Source organism: Pteropus vampyrus, unplaced genomic scaffold (genome assembly GCF_000151845.1).
Source record: "Pteropus vampyrus isolate Shadow unplaced genomic scaffold, Pvam_2.0 Scaffold152, whole genome shotgun sequence".
NCBI classification, from domain to species: domain Eukaryota; kingdom Metazoa; phylum Chordata; class Mammalia; order Chiroptera; family Pteropodidae; genus Pteropus; species Pteropus vampyrus.
This window is the reverse complement of record NW_011888933.1, coordinates 806,329-834,081: the sequence shown is the minus strand read 5'-3', so window position 1 is coordinate 834,081 and position 27,753 is coordinate 806,329.

Sequence of the window (27,753 nt, the reverse complement as noted above, 5' to 3'; positions counted from 1 at the left end):
TTTTTTTTTCTCTACAGATACCTGTTTTGCATGAAGAGCAATAAATCAAGAGAGAACATGAAAGGAGAAACAGAATGTTCTCCAGAGGTGGCAGCACCACATACCGTAGCTAAGCAATCACATGGCTGGTACTGCAGGAATATGATTGCTTCTTAGGTTGCTTAAGGTGACCAGTTATTTCTAGGCATTTGGAGGGTGTTCCCCTTCATCTAGTAAGGAAAAACAAATAAACCAAAAGAGTCTGTGAGTACAGCAAAGGATGTTAGCATTCACAATATATCCATGTTCCATGTGTCCATATGCAGTTGCCAGTCGATCTGATTCTAAGTGGGTTCTCATGATTTATTCTCAACATGGACTATGAGTGAAAGAAATGTGCAAGGAAATTAAGAGTGAGCTTGTCTCACTGTTGTTCTTTCTCTTGCCCCATGGATGGGAGAGAATACTCTGTAAGGTGGTAGAGATGTCTGAAGAAAACTGCCGGTGTCTCTGAATTCCTGCTTCTGACTTATAATCTAGGAAGGCACAACAACGTCAGATCCATAAAAGTCTTCAGTTTTAGGTCTTTGAAAAAGTTACTTCCTCCAATTTTAGACTAGGGTTAAGATTAGAGTTTGATTTTTAATCTTTAGAAATGACTGAGAAATATATATTCCTTTACAACAGAAAGCAATGGAGTGAATTGTAAATCTCATTATTTTCCAGCACAAATATGAGGCTGTTATTCCTCCTTCTCTCAAGGTATTTCTCTGGCAAGGAAACATTACCCTGAATATTATAGCTTAGATACCACATTTATAAGATACTCAGAATATATTATATGAATATTTTGCAAGGCAATTAAAGAATACACAGGTCCTTCTCAGAATTTACAGGAGCCATAGCTCTGAAGCCAGCCTCTTTCCTACAGGGTTCTCATAGAAGCCATTCTCCAGGCAGAGCAGTGACTGAAGACTGAAGACTTTTATGGATCTGACGTTGTTGTGCCTTCCTAGATTATAAGTCAGAAGCAGGAATTCAGAGACACCGGCAGTTTTCTTCAGACAAGAGACATAGGATAAGAGACATAGTGGCTTGTATCCAGGAAAAAGCAGCAAGACCACAATACTTTCCAAATGATCTGTAAAACTGAGCACTTTCAGATTTTATTCAACAAGATCTGCTTGGCCAGAAGCTCTGAAAGCCAATTTCAATATGAAGCTAATGTTCAGAGCTGTTGAGAATTAAAGATGAAGAACATCTAAAAATGGAATTGCTCAAGCTGTTCCAATGCTATAATGGAAGATTATATTTGCTTTTTAGTGGCTGTGATAATAAAATCGATTTTTGTTCTTTTTAATTAGAGTTAAAAATCTTTCACTAATACAAAACAGATGGTTCTAGATTTTTATAACAAGATAAAAATCAGTCAAAATCATTTCCTTTTCAATGATGCATATTTTATCCATGATTATAATATGTATTTGCAAAATGGCTAAGGAAATATTTTGCTTAATTTCAAAAGGAAAATATTGTCCTATTGCCAGTATTACCAGGACCAAAATTCAGAGTGCGGCTTCCATTATTAAGCATTGATGTGCTTTATTACATGCCAAGTACACAATAAGTGAATATTTAAAGTAGTTAAAAAGAACATTGTAGTAACATAATAATGAAAGCTATAACTATATTGATATAGTAAATATTTCTTTTACCATGACTCAACTTCCATAGAGAAACTTTTAAAAAAATATTTGCTTTATAGCAAAGAAAAAAAAATAGTGTGTTTTTTTTACTCTGGTTTTTTTTTTTTTTTTTTTGTCCTTGATCTTTCAGTTTGTGGTTTTCTGCCTATTAAGGGAAGTTCTTTGCTGAGGTACATGAAAGGTAATGACAGAATACCACATTCTCTGGCTAAGATGGAAGTTCCTCTGTTTGCAGTTCCACTCTCACATTTCTTTGATAATTAGAAGGAACATAAACCTCCTTGAATGTTTTTCCAAGAACCAAACAACAGTAAAACATGGTATATTAAATTCCTTCCCGAGTCTCTCAGAGAAGCACAGAACGAGGGTTTGACAGCTCAATCTATAACCAAGGTTTTTCTTTCAGGATGAGGAATGTTTGGCTTTTGTCTTTGGAGAAAAATCTTTTCATGTCCTCTGCCCATTTGTTTTTTGATCGGATTGTTTATTTTTTTGTTATTGAGTTGTATGAGTTTCATATATATTTTGTATACTGACCCCTTATTAGATACATCATTTGTAAAGATATTCTCCCATTAAGTAGGTTTCCCTTTTTGTTTTGTTGATGATTTCCTTCACTGTGCAGAGACTTTTAGTTGGATGTAGTCCCATGTGTTTGTTTTTGTTTCCTTTGCTCGAGGGGATGTGTCCAAAAGGATATTACTTATACTGATGACAGAGAGTTTATTTCCTATGTTTCCTTCCAGGAATTTTATGGAAGATTATGTTTGTTTTTTAGTGGCTATAATAATAAAATCAATTTTTGTTCTTTTTAATTAGAGTTAAAAATCTTTCACTAATGCAAAACAGGGCTTAATTTTCCAGGGCTTACATTTAAGTCTTTAACTCATTTTGAGTTTGTTTTTATATATGATATAAGAAAGTGATCAGGTTTCATTTTTTTGCAAACTGTCCAGTTTTTCCAACATCACTATTGAAGAGACTGTCATTACTCCAGTGTATATATTTTTTACCTCCTTTGTCAAAGAAGACATACAGATGGCCAATAGACATGTGAAAAGATGCTCAACATAACTAATCATCAGGGAAAAGCAAATCAAAACCACCTCACACCAGTCAGAAGGGCTATTATCAAAAAGCCAACAAACAACATGTGTTGACAAATATATAGAGAAAAGGAAACATTTGTGCACTGCTGGTGGCACCACAAAATGATGCAGCCCCTATGAAAAACAGTATGAAAATTCCTCAAAAAGCTAAAAATGGATATACCATATGACCCAACAATTCTATTTATGGGTATTTAGACAAAGAAAATGAAAATGCTAATTTGAAAGGATATATGCACCCCTAAGTTCATGGTAGTATTATTTACAATAGTTAGGATATGGAAGCAACCTAGGTGTTCATTGATGGATGAATGGATAAAGAAGATGTGGTATATATATGCAATAGAATATTATGCAGCAATAAAAAAGAATGAAGTCTTGCCATTTGGGACAGTATGGATGGATATAGAGGGTATTATGCTAAGTGAAATAAATCAGGCAGAGAAGGCTAACACCACGTTGTTTCACTTACATGTGGAATCTAAAAACGAAATAAAATAAACAAAACAAAATAGACTCATAGAAAGAGACCTAAGGAATGTTGGTTACCAGAAGGAAGGGGTGGGATATGTGGAAAAGAGAAGGGGAATAAAGTCAATAATATTGCGATAAGATTGCAGGTGACAGATGATTACTAGAATTAGTGAAATCATCACACTGTAAGGTATAAAAATGTCAAATAGTTATATTGTACACCTGAAACTAATATAACCAATGTAAGATTGTATAGCAACTATACTTATATACTTGAATTTAAAAAGAGAGAGAAAAAGAATGTTTGACTTTTTAAATGAAAATGTTTTGCGGGAATGGAGAGGGGAGGGGCTGAATGTGGAAGAAAGCATAATCAGTAGAGTTGATTTTTTTAACTTGAAATATGTAGGTGAGATAGGGAATGAAGGAACAAAGTTACATCAGATTTTTACTCAACTTTTTTTGTGTGAGCTATTTATAATATAGGAAAAGAAGCTCTGGAGTAGAACCCGATTCAGGATAGTGATGAGCTTAAGGAGTAAGAAATGGAAGATGAGAGAAAATGATACAAGACTTCCTACTCAAGCATTCAGATTCTACAACATGATGATCTATAAGCACAGTGTGAGAGAGATATTGGTAATACATTTATCAATAAAGAACTCTAACCAAGAATACATACAGATCTGTTACAATTCTACTAGTAAAAAAGATAACTCCATGAAAAACAGCTAAAATATCTTACATAGCCTCATATAGGCATTTCATAATAGACATCAAAATGGCCTAGGAACTTATAAAATCAGGTTCAGTTTTTCTCAGCCATCAGGGAAAAGGCAAATTAAAGCCACAATGAGCTCTAACTATATATCCAATGACTAAAATGACTAAATGCCTAAAATGAAAAATATTTTTTAAATTGACTAAAATGAAAAATATTTTTAAAATACCAAGTATTGGTGAGGATGTGTAATAGCAACCTTAACTCTCATATTTTCTCCTGGGAATGTGAATTGGTGTAATTTATAGTTTGTAAGTATTTACTAAAGTTGAACTGTTTAACCTATGGTTCAGAAATTCCATTCTTAGGAATACCTAACAGAAATATATGTACATATTTTCACAAAACACATTTATTAGAATGTTTATAGTATTATTTTTCATAAGACCTCCAAACTGGAAATGGTCACAATGCTCATGATTGTAGAATGAATAGTAGTTATATTCATACAATAAAATGCTATATAGCTATACAGTAGCACTCATTGCTATACATCACTGAGATGGCATGATCTACAACTACGTACAAAAATATGGGATCCATCTCAAAGTTATTGTGTTGAGTGAAAGAAGCCAGATATGAGATAATTTATTACACTATGATCACACTTCTATAAATTACAAAAACAGACATAACTAATTTATGGTTTTAAAATCAGGAGAGTATTTATCTGTGAGGGGCAAGACAGTGGATAGAAGAGGGCCTAAGGGGACTTCTGGGATACTGGTAATGTTCTATTTGATGCTTTGATGATGTTTGTAGGAGTGTGAGCAATTTGTACAAATCTGCTTTATGATGTGAATGCTATTTTCTGTTTCTTATATACTTAAATCACTTCTAGGATGCTCATCATAGTGCATTTGAGATTACAAAATCAATGTCAGACATGGGTATACATACTTCCACCATATTTATTAGCCATTATAAGACCTAATGAGTAGCTTTGAAACTTGAAGAATGGTGCATAATTTCTTATGTTGAGTGATTTGTGTGTTAATCTTTTTAAGTGTGATAATATTGAAGCAGTTTTCTGAAAACTATCTATAATAAAGATGTTACTTAAATGATTAACATAAATGAGCTGTAAAGAAAGAGAAACTTTCCTTTGTATTTTTCTTACTTCTTCTCCAAGGAAATTGAAAATAAAGAATTATGAGTTCACCCCCTCATCTAAAGGATTCAAAATATGCTACTTGAGAGTAACTGTGGGAGGCAGAGAAAAATAAAGGAAAAAAGGCAAGAACTATGGACTGAAGACTCTGGTATTAAATATTCTCCAAAATGGTACCCCTTTTCTTTCCTGTCCTCTTCCCTTCCCCTTTTAAATATCTCCTCTCCTCACCCTTTTTTCTTCACTTTCCCTAGAGATGGAGCTAAGATACTTTAGTCTCTTCTCTAAAAAAATTCCTATCCAACTTTTCATCATTTCAAAGTTTTTGATAATTATTTTAAATATATTTAAGTAATAAGTTGATAGCTGTGTGATATTAATTATATTTGTTCAAGTGAGATTCCTATGGTAAAAAATCCTCTCTATGGGAACAGCTCAATGTTTAAAGTAGAAGACCTTCCTAGAAAGCCTGCAGATTTTCAAAAGCTATTTAAAAACCAAATTAACTTCTAATTAAAAACGAAAAATTTACTTGTTAAATAATAAAAGAAGTTTTTCAAGAAAGACTCGGCACTATTAATTTTCATAATCTTAGTCTTATGAGAATCTCGATGGTATAGATTTATATTTCACGTAAATAGTTGCCTCTGTTAAGAATCCTGAATTGTCTAACATCACAGAAAAAGAATTAAAAACTCTAAATTCTCACAACTGGAGACTTACCATGATATTGAGCCTGAAAGAAAAATCTCCTATTCCACCTGGGCTATATAAATTATTGAATATTCTTTGGAAAAGATGAAGATATTCACACTGTGGGATCCATTCTGCCAAGGATGCTCATTATTCTTATCTCTCATTTATTCTACACAAGACAGAAAAGCTTCAAAGAGCGTGGAATCATATTTTGCTGCAAGTTCCTTGAGGATGGAATATATATTTCCATCTCCAATACCAGCTATATCCCTGACACTAAGTAGTGTTCAACACGATTTTAATTGAGTGAGATTAGTAATATTTATTATTTTATTAATTCAGATAGATTTTAATCAGGGTTAAGGTATCTACAAATCATTTAGAGACACAGATAATACCAGCATTCAACACAGTTGATCGCTCTTTCTTGAGTAACTTCATTCAATTTCCAGGACACTGTTTCTCCCTATTGCCTTCCCAATCTATTCTCTATTCACTCTGAGTCTCCCTCGCTGGTTCCTCCTGCCTCCCTGATCTTTTAATACTGAAATTTCCCAGGACTCAGTCTTTGCATCTGGTATCTTTCTGTCTATTCTTCCTTCTTGCATAACCTCATCTCGTCTTCTGGCTTTAAATAGCATTTATATGCTGATGATTTCCAAATATATATCTCCAAATAGAACTTCTCCCCTGAACTTCAATTTGATAGATCTTACTGCTTCCTTGAAATCCCTATTAAATATCTTATAGACATCTTAAGCTTAACATGCCCCAAACTGAGATTCTGTCACCACCATCCCAGCCCCCATTTTAATAATGGTTGCTCTCGAATGGCGACATTTTAAAGTTTTTAATACTCTTTTTTTTCACTTTTTCAATTTTTAAAATAGGCTGTGTGATTTTTGAAAAAAAGATGTATACACAAATATGAAAAAGACTTCTATTGTAAACATAAATAATTAATAATTTACATTTAAATATACATAATATATACGTAAAATAAGAATTTCATGTAAAACACCCTTGTTATGTTTAACTTATTTCTCATTTTATTTCCTTTTAAAAGCTGGAGAGGATTTAGATTATTCAAGAAAAGGAAAAGAAAGGAGAGAAATAAGAGAAAATATAAAAGCAGAGATATGTTATGGTACAGTAAGAAGTCCAAGAGGGAAAAAGAAAGATTAATAGAAACAGAAATAAATTAAATGAATCATGGAGCTTAATCATCTCATCCTGTTTTACCTGGTTTGTGTCATAATTTTGTAAAAGATAACTAACAACGAAGGAGTCATGAGTAGAATTTTTAAAATTTGAAAACGTTTTTATTCCTAGATAAACCTATATGAAGCATTATACTACAATTAAAAGACACTACGAGAGACAATTGTCCATGTTAAGTGACCAGCATCAAGCCATCCACACAGTATCATGCAGAACACATATTTTGACTCTAGCAAGCAGTCACCATTTAACTCGCCTTTGTGTAATAGCATACATAAGTGACTTGCTGTCACAGAAAGCCTTTGTCACTTTATTCTTATCATTAGTGATTCATTAATTGATTCAGTATTCATTGAGTTGTTCTTCTTGCCAGATACTCTTTGAGGCAATTGGGTGAGATCAGAGAAGAGCAAAATAAAATATCTCCCTGATTGAGCTTACATTTTACTTGGGGAACAAAGTGTAATCAACTAGCATAACAATAAGGGAACTATAAAATATTTTTCTGATTCTAGAAATAAAGAGGTTGTAGACTCAATATTCCATAAGATTCATTTTTAATAATTCAAGTTTAATTAGGGGCAAGAAAGACTTTATATGAAACTGAGATCATAAATAAACCACCAAATGAAGAGAAAGAAGGGGGTCAATGATATCAATCTTAGATCAGACTAGGCTACACATTGGTAAGATATATTTCTAATATTATTGAACTTTTGATTTCAAAACAATTCAATAAAAAACTGTTTATCCATATTTAAGTATCTACAGTAATCAAATATTAGAATAAATTAATATGTATATATTGATGGTTTTATATAGTTGTCAAATACTACTATAAATCTCTGTTTTTTAAACTGTTATGCCAGGTCCAAATCCTCCAGAGTTGCTGGGTCTGTGCTCTTAACTAATTAGCAAGTTTTTCTCTCTTGGTTTCTAGTTCTCTCTTACATCTTTAATTGGTTTCCATTCCTAAAGAATGTTTCTTTGGATTCTACGATTTCATGGTTTTTGAAAGGGCTGGTTGGGGAGCATAATCCTTGCTTTTCTGTTGAGGAATGTCAAAAAATTTTTTTAAAAATCTTTTTTGCATCTGGTAAGGAAATCTTGTAATACTCCCATTTGACGAATCTTAATTTGGTAGCAAGGACTGTGCTTCTAGAAATAATATCATTCCTAGTAAAGGAACTATATAATTGAACCAGCACCCAGAAAGAAAATGTTGCTAAGAGACCAAGTCCTACATTGGGGATCAGAAAATCTGGCTTGCTCTCATCTAACCATGAGTGATCCATGTGCAAGCCACTTGAATGTTCTATACCGCCATTGGTCAGTAATAAAGGTCCTCTTATCAGCCTCATGATTAAATGATCAAATTTAAGAACCAAATGGAGAACAAAGAATAAGATAAAGTGACTAGCTGAAAAAATGTTTTGTTTGATTAACAACCGTAAAAACCCAAACTCTTTAAGTATTAGCAATGTGGTCAAAATACAGACATGTTCTTTTGTGTTTGAATCAAGTTTCAGTTTTAGTACTTTAAGTCACTGCATAGAGTTTTATTTATTTGCCTGACATTTTCTTTGTTCTGTGTTTACCAGGCTATTCGTACATAGCTGAATACTCTTTTGTAAACAAGGGCTTGCATTAAATTCTTGCCTGAGATTCATGCTAAAAAAAGTCTATTTCCATATATGAATGTGTCTGCTGTTTGACAATAAAAGCTATACAACCCATTATGTTTCTCTTATTTGAAGTAACTATCAGAAAGCTTGGAGTCGAACTCAGTGCCAAATACTTTGAATCTCCTTAACCCACATGCATTTTAATTTATTTATTTAGGTTTTTCTGGTCTAGTTTAGCCTGATGTGTCTTCTTTCATGCTGTATTTTATTTTTTAAGCCATCACTATTCCTTTCAGACATAAATCCCTAGAGAAAAAAATACTGGGTAGAGCTGAAAAATTTTCTTACAAAAAAAATCACTCTTTGTTCCTCCTATTTCATAAAAAATGTGCAGGAAATGAGGAGGAAAAAATTGAAAGCTACCTTTAATGTATTATATTGTGAAAATACAAGTGTCATTTATGTCTAAGAGCTAGCAAAGGGAAAGTATGAAGTTTTTCTGATTGCTAAGGCTAAAGAGATTTACCGAGAGTAAGAGTTAAACAATCATACTATATTGAGAGACTCAGGACTGCTTTTCTCCCAGTTGGTTAGCCAGGGCATTTTGTTTTAAGGTGGAGTCATGAGATATCCATTTCTTTCCTACACCATAGAAGAGGTTTTTCAAGACATCAAAGACATATTTGGTTTCTGTCAGATGTATTCTATCCTCCCCCTTTCAATAATCTTTTCTTTCATATCCTACCTTCTGTTAACCTCTCTTCACTGTGTAATCTTTTAGTTTAGGAGATCACTGTCCACTATCCTTCAGCGAGAGTCATTTGTATTATCAAAGTGATTGCTACTACCTCAAGAGAATAACCTGTCGATCAAGTGGTTGTGAGTTTATCATCTACTGCAGTAAGTGTGTCATATGGGGGAGTACAGAGTAGCTATTTAGAAGATTTCAATGTCTGGGCTCAAGTATTTAAGGTTAGTTTCCATATGGTGATCTTATTGTGTTGGGCAGAGCATGTTAGAGGAGATAAACCAAGGCAGGAATTTGTTTTTCAGATCAGACCAGTTTGAATTCAGATAAGGCTCCTGAGAGCTTTCTTCTCTCTTTTTCATCCCCTGATCTGCTTATTATACTTGTGAGCTAGAGGGGAAGAAGAGTGTTAGCACAGGTTAAATGTCGTAAGTAAATGCTAAAGTTTAGGATATTTTTTTTTTTTAATGACTGCATTTCATAAACTGTGAAATAATTTACTTATGAATTCAAAATGGGAATACACTGAGTAAAATTCTATCCGCCTGCCATGGTTATTATTGGAATTCAGAGAACCAAATATTTCTGTTCTATTTTCTTATTTATTTTGTTAGCGATGGCTGTTCATTAAATGAAACCAACCATAGTATTTAGTTTTTTTTCCATTTAAAGTGATTTTTCCTTTTAGAGTAATATGTTCTGCCACAATTTTAAAGTATATTATTTTTTAAAAAGGAAAGGAAACTAACATATATTGAGCACCTAGGATATGCCAGAAAGTGGTCATGGTATTTTCACATTGCACATTATCTCTATTTTACTGAGGAGGGAAGTGAGGCTCAAAATGCTTAAGGAAACTCACAGGGTCAAACAGGTGTCTGTCTTCATATCTAATACTTGTTTACACTGCAGCAAGCTGAGCTAAATATTCTAATGTTTCTACTATGGTAAGGTATAAAACCTTAAATTAACAGGTTAATGAGGCAATCAACTTCAGTGATGAAAGGAAAAGAATCCCCCTATATATTAAACACATATTTTGAACTAGTTTCTATCGAGCATACAATAGCTCTACTTCCCCATATTATAGATTAGGAAGCTAAAATTTGGGGGAAGTTAAGCAACATGGCCAAGATAGATGGTCGTGAGTAGAAAAGGCAGATTTCCAACACAGCTCATCATGACCTAAATTTTCAATAAACTAAGGGAAGGTGCAAAAATTTAAGTTCAGATAACCAAAACTACAATTTAGATATTGCTATTGCGCCTCAAATATTAGTAACTTGGTTAATCCTTTTATCAATTATGCAAATGCAGAAAAGCCATCAAAATAATTAATGAGGTGAGCAGATAATCATGCTAAGCAAATTAAGCCAGACAGTAAAAGTTGAAAACTACATGATATCACTTATATGTGGGATATAAACCTCAAAGCAACGAACAAACAGGACAGAGACTCATGGACGTGGACAATAGATTAGTGGTTACCAGAAGAGAGCAGGGAGGAGAAAAGTAGATGGGGTAAAAGGGGTCAAATATATGGTGACAGAAAGAAATCTAACTATGGGAGGTGAACACACAATGCAATATATATATGCCGTACTGTTGAATTGTACATCTGAAACTTATTGGATTTCGTTAACTAATGTCACCATAATAAAAATAAAAAATAAAAATAGAAAATAATTAATGAGGTGGACATGGCACAGACATATGTGAGTACATAACCCGAGGAGCTTCTGGTGTCCTCTCTTCTCTGCCAACAAGTATACAGAGAGCACTGTGGGGCTGGGGGCCCATAGGTTCCACAGCCTTCGTTAGCGCAGACGTGAACAATTGAAGTAATAATTCTGCTAATGAATCCATTCTCCTCTCAGTAGTCTTCTTCTCTACCCCATGTTAACAAAACAGGCCAATTTTCAGGATAAGAACAATTAAAAAAGAACTGACTAGATTTCGTGTTCGTACACTGTGTTAATTTGCCCTGATTTTAGTAGCCTAACCCTATACGTTTCCTTTTGCTTCTGCAACAAATTACTATAAACATAGCGGCTGAAAACAACAGAATTTATTATTTGATAGTCTGGAGGTCAGGAACTAGAAAACTCTTGCAAAGTTAGTGAGATTATTAACAGTCAGTACTTTTTATACAACATGGTCTTTTAACACATAAATACTGTTGCCTCAGAGCAATATTGATAGTCTCTCTAATGTGTCCTGCTTTCTCTTTCCATTCTGCAAAATAGCTGGCAGCTAGGTCATTCTAAGAATGACATTCGACTATAAACACTAAAAGCAAAAAAACGAAGTCCAGATATTCTGTCGTGAATACCTGGGGAGATGTCAGAGTTTCTAATAATACACTTACTTTGTTACATCTTCTATCGCTTTATATATATTTACTTTCTTTAAATTCAAAATGATAAATTATATGTTAAACAAATTGCTTTAAAATTTTCAATTAGTTCTTTAAGGTAAAGTTTTTATCAATGCAATAGACAATATGAAGAGGCATAAAAAGAAAAGAATAAGAAGGCATATTATATGAGAATCAGCAGTCTATTACTGTGATTTAACCAAATTTCAATCCAATGAATTCTCTACTTTACAATTTTTTTGAGCATTTAAAGGAAATCATTCCAGAAAATATCTGTGTGTAATTATTTAGGTTCAGTCTCTTTATAAAATAATTACCTGTTCATCTTATTCAGCTTTATAGTCATGACATGTGCTCAATGTGTACTAAAAAGGAGGTTGTCCTAAGTCTATTTCTAAAATTTCCCACATTAGCTAATACATTAGGTTACGGAGATGATTTGAAGACTGTAGCAGCAGTCCCCAATCTTTTTGTTCCAGGGATTGGTGCTCTTATGAGAATCTAATGCCTGATGATCTGAGGAGGAGCTGAGGTTGATGCTAGCTCTGGGGAGCTGCTGCAGATACAGATGAAGCTTTGCTCGCTTGCCTGCTGCTCACCGCTACAGATCCATGGCCCAGGGGTTGGGGACTCCTGCTCTATAGAGCACTAGGGGCTTCTCAGTAGTGCCTCTGTGTCACCTCAACAAGCAAGAGTCAAGGAGAGAGGTTGTCACCTTCCTCTACTCTCCAGAATATTTTCACTTTTACCTATTTTGCATAATAGAGGAAACACGATTTTCTTTGACAGTGACAAAAATAACATTTTGTTAAAAGAAGAATTTGGAAACTATTAGTGTATTGTGCAAACACTAATCACTTTTAAATGTAAATATATTACTTATAAACCACAATGTAGAGAGAAATGATCATTTAAAAGCTACATTAGTATAAGCAAGTTTATCTAGTTGGCATACCATTTCCAAACAAAAGTCTGCTATTTAGAAAATTAAATATATAGATGAGAGCTTTTGATATGCAGAAATTGGAAGACATTTGCCTCATGGCACAATTCTAAAAAGAGCAAAAATGATTGGGGCAGACCCTCAAAGAAACCAGCAGCCGGATTTCAGATAAAGATACACAGCACTGGGTTCTGGGATTCTGAAGCTCTGGGAATAAAGGGTGTGCTGCGAATGGATTTAAGAGGTTCACAACTGGGTGTAGATGATGACTTCAGTTTGGAATCTATTTTCAAGGCTTTTAAATAATTATTTTAGTGATATTAGAAGATGTGCTTAGGACTTTTTCTGTCACTATAAATTATTTTTAGCCATCTATGGTACATTTTTATTTCTGAACATAACTTCAAACTTATAATATGCAAGCTTTTAGCTAAATAGATTCATTTCTAAATATAGGTTTTTGTGAAATTAAATATGAACACCATCAGTCCTTTCATGAAGCAGGAAAATCTTGATGAAATCCTTCTTTTATTTTTCATGCTGATTTATAAAGACAGATAGAATGAAAGTCATTGTACACAGAGTTTAACGGGCATAAAATCTATTTTGTCCCTCAAAGCCCTGTTTGATAATCAAGCTTATAATTGAATTGGTGGTATTTTTTAAAGACATGATGCAAAATGATGGAAATGGAGATCTGCCTAAAAGGTTAAAAAATGAACACATTTTTGAGTGACCTGGCAGAGAAAATGAATAACTGTACTCCCAAACTACTTTGAGCTAAGGCTTTTTAATATTCTTTCTCAAAGAATGTGGCAAACTTAATTCTCTAATGAATACGTAGTGGGTACTGTTTTATTGCTTCAATCTATGTGATTAACACTGAAGCTATTTACATCCAAGATTCAAACATCATATTTTCTAGTAACTGTATTTCTTATTGAAGTGCTCTTAAAGCATGCTGAGGATAAAACATATGACGTCATACACAAAATTATGTATAATTTAGTGACTGAGGTGTTCTCAGATAGAGGCGGCTGCAATTCCCTGACACCGATCACAGGAAAGTGCTAAAGTTTCCAACAGAAACATGACACATAAATGCAAAGTGTTTTTATCAGCTTCGATATTAATAAGCTGCAGTAGAGAGAATGCCTCTTGTTATCCACACAAAAACCTCTCCTAGACTAGCCATGTAAACCATTTGAAAATATAAATATAAATAGAACTATACTTATTTTTTAAGTTGGTAGCACCCATATTAATAGCAGTAAATCATATAATAGCAATTCTCTTTCTGGCTCCAGTTGTGAAAAACAGTATATGAGGCATACTTTACAGTAAGCAATAAGTACATAAAATGTCTTTTATATCTGTATGTTAAAAAAATAAAATAAAATTCAACTGTAAAACACTAAAAAAGAGATATCAGAAGCACTGCATCACAAATATCTCATATTTTTCAAAGCATCAATTACATCTGTGATGAAAGTATAATGGAGAGGATTTCTGATAGAAAAGGGATGGTAAAAAACAACCCCAAATAAAATTATTATCAAGTTATTCATTCTATATTACAGCTACTATTATTTTTAAAGCTATCAAACTCTAATAAATTTAAGCTATTAGATATAGTTTCAAAGAAAAAGAGAAAAGGACAAACAAAACTCAGGGAGAAAAATTGGCAATAGTAGGTTATTAGCAATTTTCTAACCATTAACAAACTCCATTGGATTACTAATAGTTCAAGTAAGAAATAGAAACAAAAAACGTTTGTGTCTAGCAAAAATTATCCAAGACTTAAGAGATATCAAAATCTAAGCAAAGCAAGAATTTCAGTAGGAATCTATTCACATTCGTACTGTTATTATACAAGGTGGTCATTAGATGTACGTGACTCTAATGCGGTGGTGCCTATGTCAGCAAACCCATATCTAAGCCTGTAAATGCCTCCAGCTTACAAAATCAAAACCTGAGATATGGAAGCAGCCTAAATGCCCATCAACAGAAGATTGAATAAAGAAATCATGGTTCATATATACAATGGAATATTACTCAGCCATTAAAAAAATGAAATCCTACCATTCGCAATGACATGAATGGACTTAGAGATTATTATCCTGAGTGAAATAAGTCAGAGAAAGATAAATACCATATGATTTCACTTATATGTGGTATCTGAGGAACAAAAAGAACAAACTAATCAAAAATAGACTCACAAATATAGTGGACAATTTGGTGACGGACAGAGGGGAGGGGGGTTGGGAGGTTGGGAGAATGGAGTGAAGGGTTAAAGAAGTACAAATTAGTAGTTGATAGTTGGGCATGGGGAGCATGGCGGAAAGAATGCAGTTAGTTGATGTGATGGGTAAGTGGAGGGCCAAGGAAAGGAGGGAGCAATTGGGGAAATCGTTTTATGAACACTATAGATGTCTAACCAATGTACTATATACTTGAAACTAATTTAAATAAATTAATTTATTAAAAAAAAAAAAACCCTGAGGATTCCAATTACAGTCAGCCAGGCTTTAAGCTACAGTCAGTCAATTATTTCCTTACTTCACTTCTTCCTTTTCTCTGTAAACGTCTCACCCCAAGTGCCTGTCATAATAGCATCCCTAACCATCTTCGATTTGGTATTGTCTCCTTTGAATAGACTTTTGCTCAAATAAACTCTGAAAATTTTAAATAGCTTTTCTTCTTTGAACTGCTGACACTGGTATCCTTAAGCGCAGCACCCTTATGTCAAAGATAGGGGAAAGAAATTCTAAACTTCTTGTGAGTTAGAAAAAAGTATGTATTGGGTGAATCGTCTTTTTTTTTATGTGATTCTTTTATATTTTTCTATTAGAAAGGGACATATAGAGCAAGCCTCTTTAAATATTATATCTGGGAAATATTTTTTCAGGGAAAAAGTAGAAATGCTGTCTACTTCAATTTGCTTAGATACTGAAAAACAGGCGCACAGATTAAAAAAAATTTGTCATCAAGCGATAAATACTCATAGTAATTATTTCAAAAATAACTGTGACAGAGAACATTTTACAATAGATTTTGACACATGGTAGTTGGGAGTTATGGCAGTAATTAGCAGCATGACCCTAGGTAACTCAATTAAACTTTCTAAATTCTTTCTCTACAAAATGAGGTAGCTAAACCAAATGATTTGAAAATCATTTTCAAACCTTAACTCTCTGCTGTTTTACTTTACAACAAGGGAAAGGAAAAGAAAAATTCAGAAACAAACATCTCAAATGGCTTTATGAACTTTTTTTTTTGGTTGTTGTTGGAAATACAATTTTAAAAATCAAATTTATCAGACTTTTTTGTATTTTTTTCGATTCTGTCTAATTTTAACAGATAAAAATTTACTGGTCACGCTAAGATTGATTATGTAACAAATTACTATTGTTCCTTAGAGAAAATTACTTTGAAAGCCTTTTATCATAAGTGTCATGACAATTAAACTGCCTACTCTTAAAGGTCAAGAAGATCAATCGAGCAATCATGATCAAAATTTTACTACTGGAAAGTATTTCCCTCCCAAGTTACACCAGAAATTAAGTAAATACTTAATTTCTAAAATGAATCACAAATAACATCTTACTCTTGTTTTTAATTTTTTTTCTACCAGGAAGGAATGCACCTCATCTTTTTGTGTTGGGGTTAAATAACCATGCTTAGTAATTCTTAAAATAATAAGTCAAAAAAGTAGTCAAAATGGCATACTTTGTAATATTAAAATTAATAAAGATATTGGCTCTGCTCTAAGGAATATAAAGAAGATGGGAATGGAAAATATCTATGAAAGATTTTTCATTCAATAAGACATGAGCCCGTGATTACCTTGGCTTTTTCAGACCCAAATGTTATGTTTGGCTATTTACTGTAAGAATTGAACAGAGAGTATCAAGAGGTGACCAAGAGGATCACCTGGATGCCAAACATAGTCCTCCCAGTTCCCGTTGTATAAAACATCCCTGCTTTCTCCTGAAAGGGCAGCAGGCCTGCTTTTTGCTTGCTGGTCCACGAATGCAAGAGGCCTGGCGTGCCCAGGTAACAGCTTTATCTAATAGTTCAAGACACTTGTTGCAAACCCTGGTATAAATGTTTATCATTTGGGATCCAGAGCATCTAACTCTGGAGCCCAGCACTGTGAGAACAATAAGCACAAGTTCTCCAAGTGGGTTTTTGGGAGGGTGATAAATGGGTCACTCCTGCTTTTGCCCCTTTGCTCCTGGACCTATGCATTCTAGTATTAGGGACAACACTATATAAAATTCTTTGATTTCATATATTAGTTATTTTCTGAAGAATGCCACCCTCCATCCTCACAGAGTAGTATTTCTGAAGTGGTGCTACAACTGTGGCTTTAGCAACTGTTCCAATGCTCCATTGGGCTGGCAGCTTCTTGGTGATGACTTATAGAATATGAACAGTGGATCTATGAACACAGGCCTTTTCTCACACTTTCTTTCGTGCACGGTTGTACTCTTTGCAGATATGATGTTATATGAGACCCTGTGTCAACAGACCAAATGCTCTATAAACGCTCAGATGGTGGTGCTTGCCAAGCATACACAAGAAAAGGTAAACCTGTATTCAATTTGCATGTCTATTCCTGTCATAATGAATTACTGGCTCAATGTAGTGAACTTGCCACCAACTGACAAGAAGTCTCTTCAAGGGAAATGTGCCATACTGGGGGCTTGGTATTGGTCTTTGTTGTCGACACATTGGGCATTTGGCAGTGGCAGCAGCCACACTATCTTTGTAAGGTGGTAAGACATGCTGCTGAGCCCATGCATGGTCTCCATTTCTGCTACTGCAGTTACTTCATCCATGTGCCCAGCATGCCAGCTCTATGGTGGCTGAGGCTATTTTATAACAACTAGACAAGTCACTTTACTTACATGTTTATTTTTGTGACTCTTGATTGTAAATACTTTCTAGTGGGCATTTACATGTGATATAAAGATGTTTACATATTGTATCCATTCCCATATGTTTATCCACATGCCTCTGCCTCAAATTTTCCTTTTTTTTTTTTTTTTTGGTTATCACTAATTAGCCAGACCACTTGCTACTACTCATTTGTTCCTGTGTATTCTAAATTTAGGGTCCCTATCTGCCCACAGAAGATGGAAAAACAGGTAGATTTTCCAAAGTTAGGTTTGGAAGATTTCATCTGCCACTGTCTTTCCAGGCCATTCATTAGTGAGGCTATAATGCAACTGCCACTATTCACCTTTGGTTTGCACCCACATACAAAGCTGATCTATCTATGATCCAAAAAGCTTGGGCCATCGGGTTATTTCTGCCTTCATCAGTTGATCCTAAGTGATTTCTCATACAGCTTAGGTGTGAGCTGAGAGAGTACTGTGGATGTAACAGTGGTAGATGACGTGAAGATTTGAAATATCTGTTCATGTTGGCAGTTTTTCATGTCACCTGATATATATTGCCAGAGCACTATTCCAAAATCAGAATTTCCTCTTGAGGAAGCAAAGAGACCTACCAAGAATTGTATTTTCATCTTTGTAGCAGTATATGTGTTTTCTATGGCTACAAAATAAGTTACCACAGGATTAATCCTTTAAAACATATGTCTATTATCTCAGTTTCCATGGGCCAGGAGTCTGGCAATTTTGGCAGAATCTTCTCAGAGTCTTACAAAGCTGAAATCAGTGTGTTGGTTGGCCATGTCTTCATTTTCAAGCTCTATTAAGGAAATATGTGATTTCAATCTCCCTTAGGTTATTGGCAGAATTCATTTACCTGTGAGTATGTGAGTGAGGTCCCCATTTTCTTGCTAGCTGTTGGCTGGGAGCACTGTCAACTCCCAGGGAGAGCTCTCAGGTCTTTGCCACGTGGTCTTCTCCCTAGGCAGTTCCCATCATAGAGTTTTTTATTGTTCGAGGCCATCAGAATAATCTCGGTAGTTCAAATCTCTTGACAGAATGATTAGATCACGCGTATTCAGGATAATCTCCTTTTTGATTAACTCAAAGTCAATTGACTTGGAACCTTAATCGCATCTGCACAATCACTTCACCTTTGTCATATAAGATACCCTAATCAAGTGAGTAACTATCTCATCAGACACCCAAGGGGAGGTGATTATACAGAGTATATATCTCAAGGATTTGAAATCTCTGGGGTCATCTCAGAATTCTTTCCACTACACGTACCAATCACATTCATTTGTTTATCATCCTATCACTAATCTATGATGTACATTTTAATGAGTCCTATGAAACTAACTACTGATTACTTTAATTTTCAATTTCTCAATGTGTCATGTTGGAGCAGTTGCAGGTAGTGCTGAGAAGTACTAGGAAATGTTCTTATTGCCAATGATAGATACTTTTACGCTGACACTTTGAGGTCACTAAAATTGTCCATTTTGTTGAGCCTATGAAAGCAAAACTGTTATCAGTGAGGGAATTATATGACTAAGCCGGTAATTTCAACAGGAGATAATACAACAGATTTGTACCAGTAGGAAAGAGTGATTTGGAAAATTAGAGCACAGAGTAAATATATTTTAATGAAGATGGGAAGGTCTCTAAATGTCTGGACCCCACAGGCTCTGAGATGAAGAGTTGGGTGAATAAAGATGTAAAGCATACAACGATTCAAAACAATGTTTTGTTTTGTCTAGAAAAAGCATTATCAGCATAAAAATTTAGTAATAACTTATTTTAAAATAATGCAGCATTCAGCATTGACAGTGCGATATGTATATATGTAGGTTAATATTAATCTGCACCCAAAGAGAAGTTAATTTTGAAGTATCTCAATTAGAAAAACTTACTCTAAGATCAGTTAGGAAACAACTGAAAGTCCCTAATTAGCTGCTTTGGCTTACATTTTAAATATCTATATCTGTATACTAAAGAATTCATTAATAAATATGAGAAATAAACAAATTAATCATGAATTGAGTAATTTTCAGAAAATATAAAATGGCTGCGTTTTGTACAGGCACCTTTACTCATGCACGAATGTGGTTTATGAACCAAGCAAGCTGGGCAGCTAGATTTTATCCTCATCTTTGGAGCATAACATGCAGTTCAGAACTCCCTTTTTTGTTGTTGTCATCCATCATTTAATAGAGGATTACATTGTATGATCTAATCAAGATGTTAAGTGATCCCATCTAAAGAATATTGTCATGTAAGCTTCAGAATAAACTAGCAAGCTGCTAGTCAGAATATGCAAAAGGAAAGGAAGAGTTCAAGTTTACAGTAGTAGTTAAACTATTTTTTGGACCCCATTCCTAGTGGATTTTTTGTAGTGTTGCAGACATTGATCTAGAATTTACTTTCATTGTAACCTACCACCAAGTGGGGGCTATTGTTTTCTCACCTTACTCTTATCTACGAGACTTTGGATATTCATTTAGTACAATCTGACAATTATGAAAGATAAAATTGGCTTAGTCCAATTTACTGTTAAGATAATAGCAAGCAATCACTATCTAGTCATTACATTTAAAAAGAAATGTCTACAATTTAAAAGATTGAGCATATAAACTAAATATTTATTAATTAATGTTTAGGTTGTTTCCAGTTTTTGGCTTTTGCAAATAAAGCAGGTATGGACATTTGTGTACAAATGTTCAAATCTCTGTATGAATACATGCTTTTATTCTTCTTGGGTAGAGTGAAAGGGTTGGACCATACGGTAGGTGTATTTTAAGTTAAAAAAAAACAAACTCTGCCAAATGTTTTCCAAGGCAATTGTACAACTTCACATTCCCATCAGCAGTGTATGTAAGTTCCAGTTTCTCTTCATCATCACTAACACTTGGTATGGTGAATCTCTTTAAATTTAGACATTCTAATAGGTGTGTAGTGTGTAGTGTGCAGTATCTCATTGCAGTTTTAGTTTTCATTTCTCTAAATAACTAGATTTTAAGGCTTTTCTTGTGTCCTTATTTGTAATCTGTATATCTTCTTAGGTTAAGTGTCTATTCAAAGTTTTTGCCCATGTTTTTTTAGAGGGCGAGGCTCTTGTTTTCTTATTATTGAGGTTTAAGTGTTTGCTAATATTTTGGATAAAGTAAATCTAGCAGAATATTTCAGAGTATATGTTCTCGTTAATCTAAACATAAAAGACATTTTAAAGTAGATGCAATAAGCAATTTTTTGAGATCAAAAGAATAGCTATCTGGGACACACTGTTCAGACAGAACCCCAAATAATATTTCAATTAGGAGACAAAAGCAATAGGTATTTATGAGAAAAGGCAGGGAAACAATTATATCAACAGAAGGAAGGCACTTTCTATTGGTGCCGATAATATAATATAGTGATGTTTATTCTAAAGAATATTTTAAATTTTCAGTACAGTAGTCATCAGTGCAGTAGTCATAATATCTGCTTTCTTGTTATCTTTGCAAACAGTTCCTTGGGATACAGGTTGTCTTTAGTCCCACTCCAACAGTTATTTTGCTCTGTTTTAACATTCCTAAGATATGAAGCATAAGATTTGCATGCAAGGCATTTCCTCTGGCACGGCAGCTAACAGCTCCATTTTAAAATGGCTCCATTTAATATTTTTTTCAATGCTCTGAAAGTTAAATTATCCTGTGAAATATTTGGAGTCAATCCATAAATCTTATGGCTGGGAGTTAGGAATGTGAGTTATCTTGTGTGGTTCCTGGAGCATGTTTAATAAATAGGATGAATGAATGGAACTTCGGCAGCACAGGTTCACTGACTATTATTGCATCCAAGGAGGAGTAGAAAGAAATTAGATTATTAAGAAAGAAATGTATTTTTAATTTGTTTTCTTCTTCTCTTAAAATGAGTGAACAATCTTCCAGAGCATCTAATGAATCTCATTATTATCTCCATGAAGACATCTCATCCAACTGAATAGGCAGCAGGATATTTTGATATGACTTAAATACATCTTAAACAAATAGTTAGGGTAGGCTTGTATCTCTATATTGGTACTTATTTAAAGGTTTTTAGAGAAGCCTATTCTGAGAAATCACAAAACTAGTGGCCCCAGAGCAGCTCATAGCAGCCGGTAGCCTCAGTGTTAGAGAATGGAAAGGTGAGACTGAAAAAGAAAAAAGCCATGAGGTATTTCCAGATGCAGGATTTTAAACCAGGATCCATGAGGAAATCTTTGTGGGAAAATATGTCATTTATTTAATATGTATAGCAGCCACAACAATAAAAATCAGTGATGGATATTCTTCTACATCACTTAAAATTTTTTTGTAATATTTTATAAGTAAGCAAAGTAGAATTAATAAAATTACTTTTTTCAGACAAGACATGAACCTGAGAAAATTTACCTTACAGCAATCGTGTGGTTGGAGTTTCTCTTAATCAATGCAAGAAGGCTGGGACCTAAGAGTGAGACTAATGCTTGAGGATACAAAAATCAACTCTCAAGCTCCTGTATGTAAAGTGCTTGAAATTTATCAATCCCGTCCTTTCACCTAGAAAAAACTGGACAAACTTAAAATCAAACTGTTATTGGATTTATCAGAGAACTGAGATTGAAGAGCAAACTATCACACCAAAGTCTGGACAGACAGGTACATCCAGAGAGAAGCTCAGACTGGGATGTGCTGATCAGGAGCTGAAGCTGCTGGAGCCATAAACTGGTAGAAACACTTAAATGACAATGCTCTCAATGAATTCTCAGAACTCTCTTATTTATAGGTAGTATCATTCTCACCCTCTCACAGAGGAGGAAACAGTATGAGAGATGCTAAATAATTTATCCAAGGTCATAACTTTAGCATATAAACCCAGTTTTGCCTAAATCTAGGGGTGTGCTGGTAACTGATTAACTGCTGGCTTGGGATGGGTTGGGGGTAGAAGAATGTGAGGGGCATGGGAGACTTATGTGTAGCATTTGCCTTTTTTCCTTCTGAATATTCCCAATGTGGCTTATTCCAAGCTACTCGTGTGTTGTCACTGAATGCCGAGCCACAGATCCAAGGTAGCTGAAGATTCTTGTGTACCTTATGGAAGGCAGGACCAGGTCAACAGGGCATCTATTTCAGGGCTCTAAAAAGATAGTTACACACATGTGTGTGTGTGTGTATATATATATATATATACACACACACACACACACACACACACACACATATATACATACATATATATATACATATATGTATATTGTAAAAGAAAGGCACAACATAAACTAATAAGGTCTATTAGTTTTTATACTTTGGGGGAAATTTATAAAAACAAACACTAGGTAGGAAATTTGTTGAGGGAGGCTTTAATTAGCAACTTGGAAATGGGCCCTGAAGAATGGCTAAAGCATGATACAAAACTCTGACTACCAGGAAGCAGTACAGATGAGTGGTTCAAAGTATGAACTCCGGCAGGAGACTGCTAGGTGAAATGCCAGCTCTGCCACTCAGTGAGAACTCAACACTCAGTTGTCTCCTCTGCCTTAGACCTTGAGATTTAAGGGTATGTGGCCCCAGGTGACTCATGACTGTCTGGTACATACTAGTCCTCTTAGTCCTGGCCCACCTGGTTTCTGGACACTGACATATTTGGCACTAGTTTCAGTTCCAATATATTAGATAAGCAGGTAATATAAACTCTCATTGCACAATAATATTTTAACATCTTACATATAAATCACACTCAGTTTACAATGCAATAACCTGCATATTTCCTATTTGATTACTAAATAACAATTTTTTTGAAGTAAGCCAGTTGGTTATAAACTAATCTTGTACGTGAAGGAACAACAATTCAAAGATAAGAAATGGTCTAGCTAAGATCTGAACCCACTCATTCCAATTTTAAGCTCAGGATATTTTCTAGTAGGAAAAGGAAGCTAAATCTAAAGAAAAAAGCAAGAGATGGCTGGGACAGTTGTCAAACTTCATTTATGATTCAGTCACCTAGTTAAAGAACAAAATGTCACCAAAATTAACTCAAAATGGATCAAAGACTTGAATATAGGACATGAAACAATAAATTGCATAGAAGAAAACATAGGAACTAAACTCACGAACCTTGGATTTAGAGAGAATTTTATAAATTTATAACATGGATAGATCTTGAGATTATTATACTAAGAGAAATAAGTCAGAAAAAGTTGAGAACCATGTGATTTCACTCATATGTGGGATGTGAAACTAAAAGTAACAAACAAATTTGACAAACAATCAGAGACTCATGGACAAGGACAGTGTGTTTGTGGTTACCAGAGGAAAGGTAGAGAGCGGGGAGTAAATCAGGTTAAGGAGGACTCAAATATTTGGTGATGAAGGAAATTTAACTTTGGGTGGTGAACACACAATGCAATATACATATGATGTATTATTGAATTGTACGCTTGAAACTTATTTTATTTTATTAACCAGTGTCACCTCAATAATTTTAATTAAAAAAAGAAAAACAACAAGTTTGTCCTTCCTTTTAACTAAATAATCATCTCACCAGATTCTTATGTATGATGTAATTTCTCTTTTGAAGGGCAACTCTTTGTAATTGTGAAGGACCCGAGCCTCATTTACTAAATAGAAATTTTATGCCATACAAAAGTAAATTTTCTACAGAAAAAAATCAACTCTTAAAGAACACTATGTAGAATAAATAATAATATACTCACCAATTTAGTTTAATTTGAAATAGAATTAAGCCAGCTGCTAGGAAATATGTCATAGGGCAGAGCAGAAAATGACCAATTACCAACTGAGAGTCATAAATTGTAAGTTTTAAAAGAATTCAGATAAGAAAAAGAGGTCTTCAGGCTGTAGTGGTCAGGAAAGACTTTATCTCAGGTACACAGGGCAGGTGGATGTTAGACTATACTGGCAATGTGCTCCAGTGAGAGGAAGCACAGGACAGAATTACCATAGAGATTGGTTTCATTTAACTTTTATCTTCTAAATATAATGAAGAGTACAGTTGGAAGCATTTTCCAATTTCAATATAAGTGGAAAGCAAGTAATGTTATCGTAAGGTATATTTTGAGTAGTCTAAGAAACTTTTGAATGTAATTCACCTCAGATAAATGCAAACTCATTTATCTAGAGATGAAAAAATTTAGGAACCCAATATTTAATGTTAAAATTAACATATTTTAATATTAGTCACACTAAAGGATTACTAAGTGTACTTAGCTAAGTACAGTTTTAGTATTTAAGCATTTTGTGAGAGGTATGTTAGTAGGACAACCAGCAAAACTTCATAACTGTGGTTCATAACCTGTATCCCTTTAAGTCTGGAAGATATAAGTTCTCTCAAAAAATGATTCTAAGTGTATATATATTTATATATATATATATTATATATATATATATATATACACACACACATACATATTTTATTCAGCTTTGAGGTTCATTGTTTAGCTAAACTTCATTCAAGTATTCAGGTTAAGAATCCCTGCTTTACATAAAGAATTATAACATTTTAGTATTAAGTTTTGAGCCAATATTCTATTGTTACAAATTACGTTGTGGCTCTGGATGTCACTAATTCTAAGTCTTGCCTCAGAAGAATGGGAATATTATGTGTTGCTGGACACTATAATCAGTTTATTACTGTATAGGACTGTATTGTATAGGACTAATTTTTAGTGATTATTTAAATTTTAGTAACTGTCAAGGTATGAACCCTGAGACAGGCAAGAGATTGCATTTTGTATTTCCGCTATTAATATGAGTACAATGCTTTTACCCAGATATAATACTTGAAGGATCTAGGCTTTAGCACTGGTCAATCCCAAATGGATTCTATAAATTAAGGATTACTCTAATTGGCATATATTCTGGAGTGGGCTGATCCTCTCATTTGTCTTCTTTCTAGTCCTCTTTCTGTCTATGGCCATTTGGATTTTCATATCAGAACAATGCGAGTTGCTCCCACTGCACCAGATGGTGACAGAGCTTGAAACTCAGTTTCCAAGGTTAATTTGCTAACGTCATAAGGCTAGCAAGTACCAAAAACCAATGAAATTGTAATGTAAACTAGTTTCTTTTGTCAAAAATTCTATTTTATTGCTGTCACTGTTATATTATTTGTTTTGTTGTTGTTGGTTTTATTGCATTTTGGTTTTGTCTTCTGAAAATTTCCCCCGCTTCCAATCCTACTTCACTTTTAAATGTCCTAGGCTCCCATGCTATCATATTCTATATGTAATCCAGCACAGATAATAGGAATAAGTATAGATAAATAGCCAGAAGATGTAAACCTTGAACCAGTTTTGACACATAATGATATCCACCTAGACAGGTGTATTAACCATGACCCCGTGAAACACACAAGATTGTTGAAAGTCCAAAAGAGATCAAGTGTGTGAAAGCACTTGGTAATCAACAAAATGGAAATCAAATTCAAGAGCTTATCATTGTTAATAACAACAATAAAAAATAAATAATGTTTTTCATGAAATATTTGAAATTTAAACTCTGGAATAATATGATAATGTCTATATCTTCTATGTGGTAACAATCTTTGATATGTCTTAAATATTGAATTTGGATTCAATATTAAATTTTAACGTTCACTTGGCTAACACTGAGGATGAATATTCAGAATCCTTACTGAGAAGACATTTGAAGTCTAGGGAGGGAGACAGGTTAACAGATGTTATAATAGAGGGGAAGTGTCCTCAGAATAGTGACTATTCCATCAGCCACAGCAGTTCTGACTCTCTTTTTTCTATAAAGCCGAACTTCTTGCCATTGCAATAATCCCCCATACCATGTACTCTAATTTTGAAGGGACTAGGGTGAGCATTTGTGGAGGCCATCTGTTGATTTTGTCTGCCCAGAATTCTTTCTTTATTCTGCTAATATCACATTGCTTCTTGCCTGAGGGGCTCCCATTCCATATAATGATCTACCATAGAGTGTTCATGTAACCAAAGACATGCTAATCAGAATCTTGGGATTTTAGGACAAATCAAGTGAAGATACTCAATTTCACTAGAAGCAATAACTAAGTTTTGGGAAAACCTAGACCTGCTGGGACTACCTCTATCACCCTGAGAAGAGAGCCTGCCTGAGGATGATGCCACCATATATCAAGTAGAGTTGATAAAAGGAGAGGCATATACCCATTGACCTTGTTTAAACCTCAGTTCTCAGCCATATTTGAAGCTAGCTTCATTCTCTGGATTTTCCCCTTATGAACACCAACCAATTATTTTTATTTTAAACTACGTTGAGATTGTTATTTTCAATCGAGTTTTAACCGCTACAAAATTATAAAATGTTCCTGTGATTGTCTCATTGCTACTCCTTTCAGGAAGACTCTAATATGAAGAGAAAGATAAAATGGTCCCTTGGCTCTGTAATGTTACTGTAATTAGATCGGAAAGAAACAAGCTAGTGAAATAGTCAATCCTGATACATATGATAGCATTTTAAAATCTATATATAGTGATTTTCTTTCTCTTTCACATTAGTTGTCCAATACGCCTCACCCTATAATTAATTGAGTGTATTGTTGATTCTTTAGGCAAAGTACAGAGAATTCTGCAAGTGCAGGTAATGCTGACAAGACTACAGCCGCCTCCAACATACACGGCACTTGTTAAATTTTATGTGCTATTTTATGACCTTGAGTTTCTCTTGGAGTGTGTCCTTACACTGCTGGATGCACAGAAACAGAATTGAAAAGTTGAAGATAAGATTAGAAGAGAATGTGGTTTACACAGTATTTATAAGAAATATTCTGTTGTTAATGACAGGGTTTCTAGAAGCAAATATCTCTCATACTAATTGACTCCTTCTAATTTTTATTTTATTTTTAATAGTTACTATCTATTTAATTAATTAATTAATCAATTAATTAATTAATTAATTTAACCATTGGTCTTAAATGTAGTTTCTGTGTAGTTACATCAGTATGGCGAACATACTGATGGAAACATCTTGGTGAGTTTTAATAAGGAAATATAGAAAGGCAATCTCTGTCTCTGAAATGGCCTGCATAGAAAAGTAAAATCTTCTGCCTTTTAATTGTAT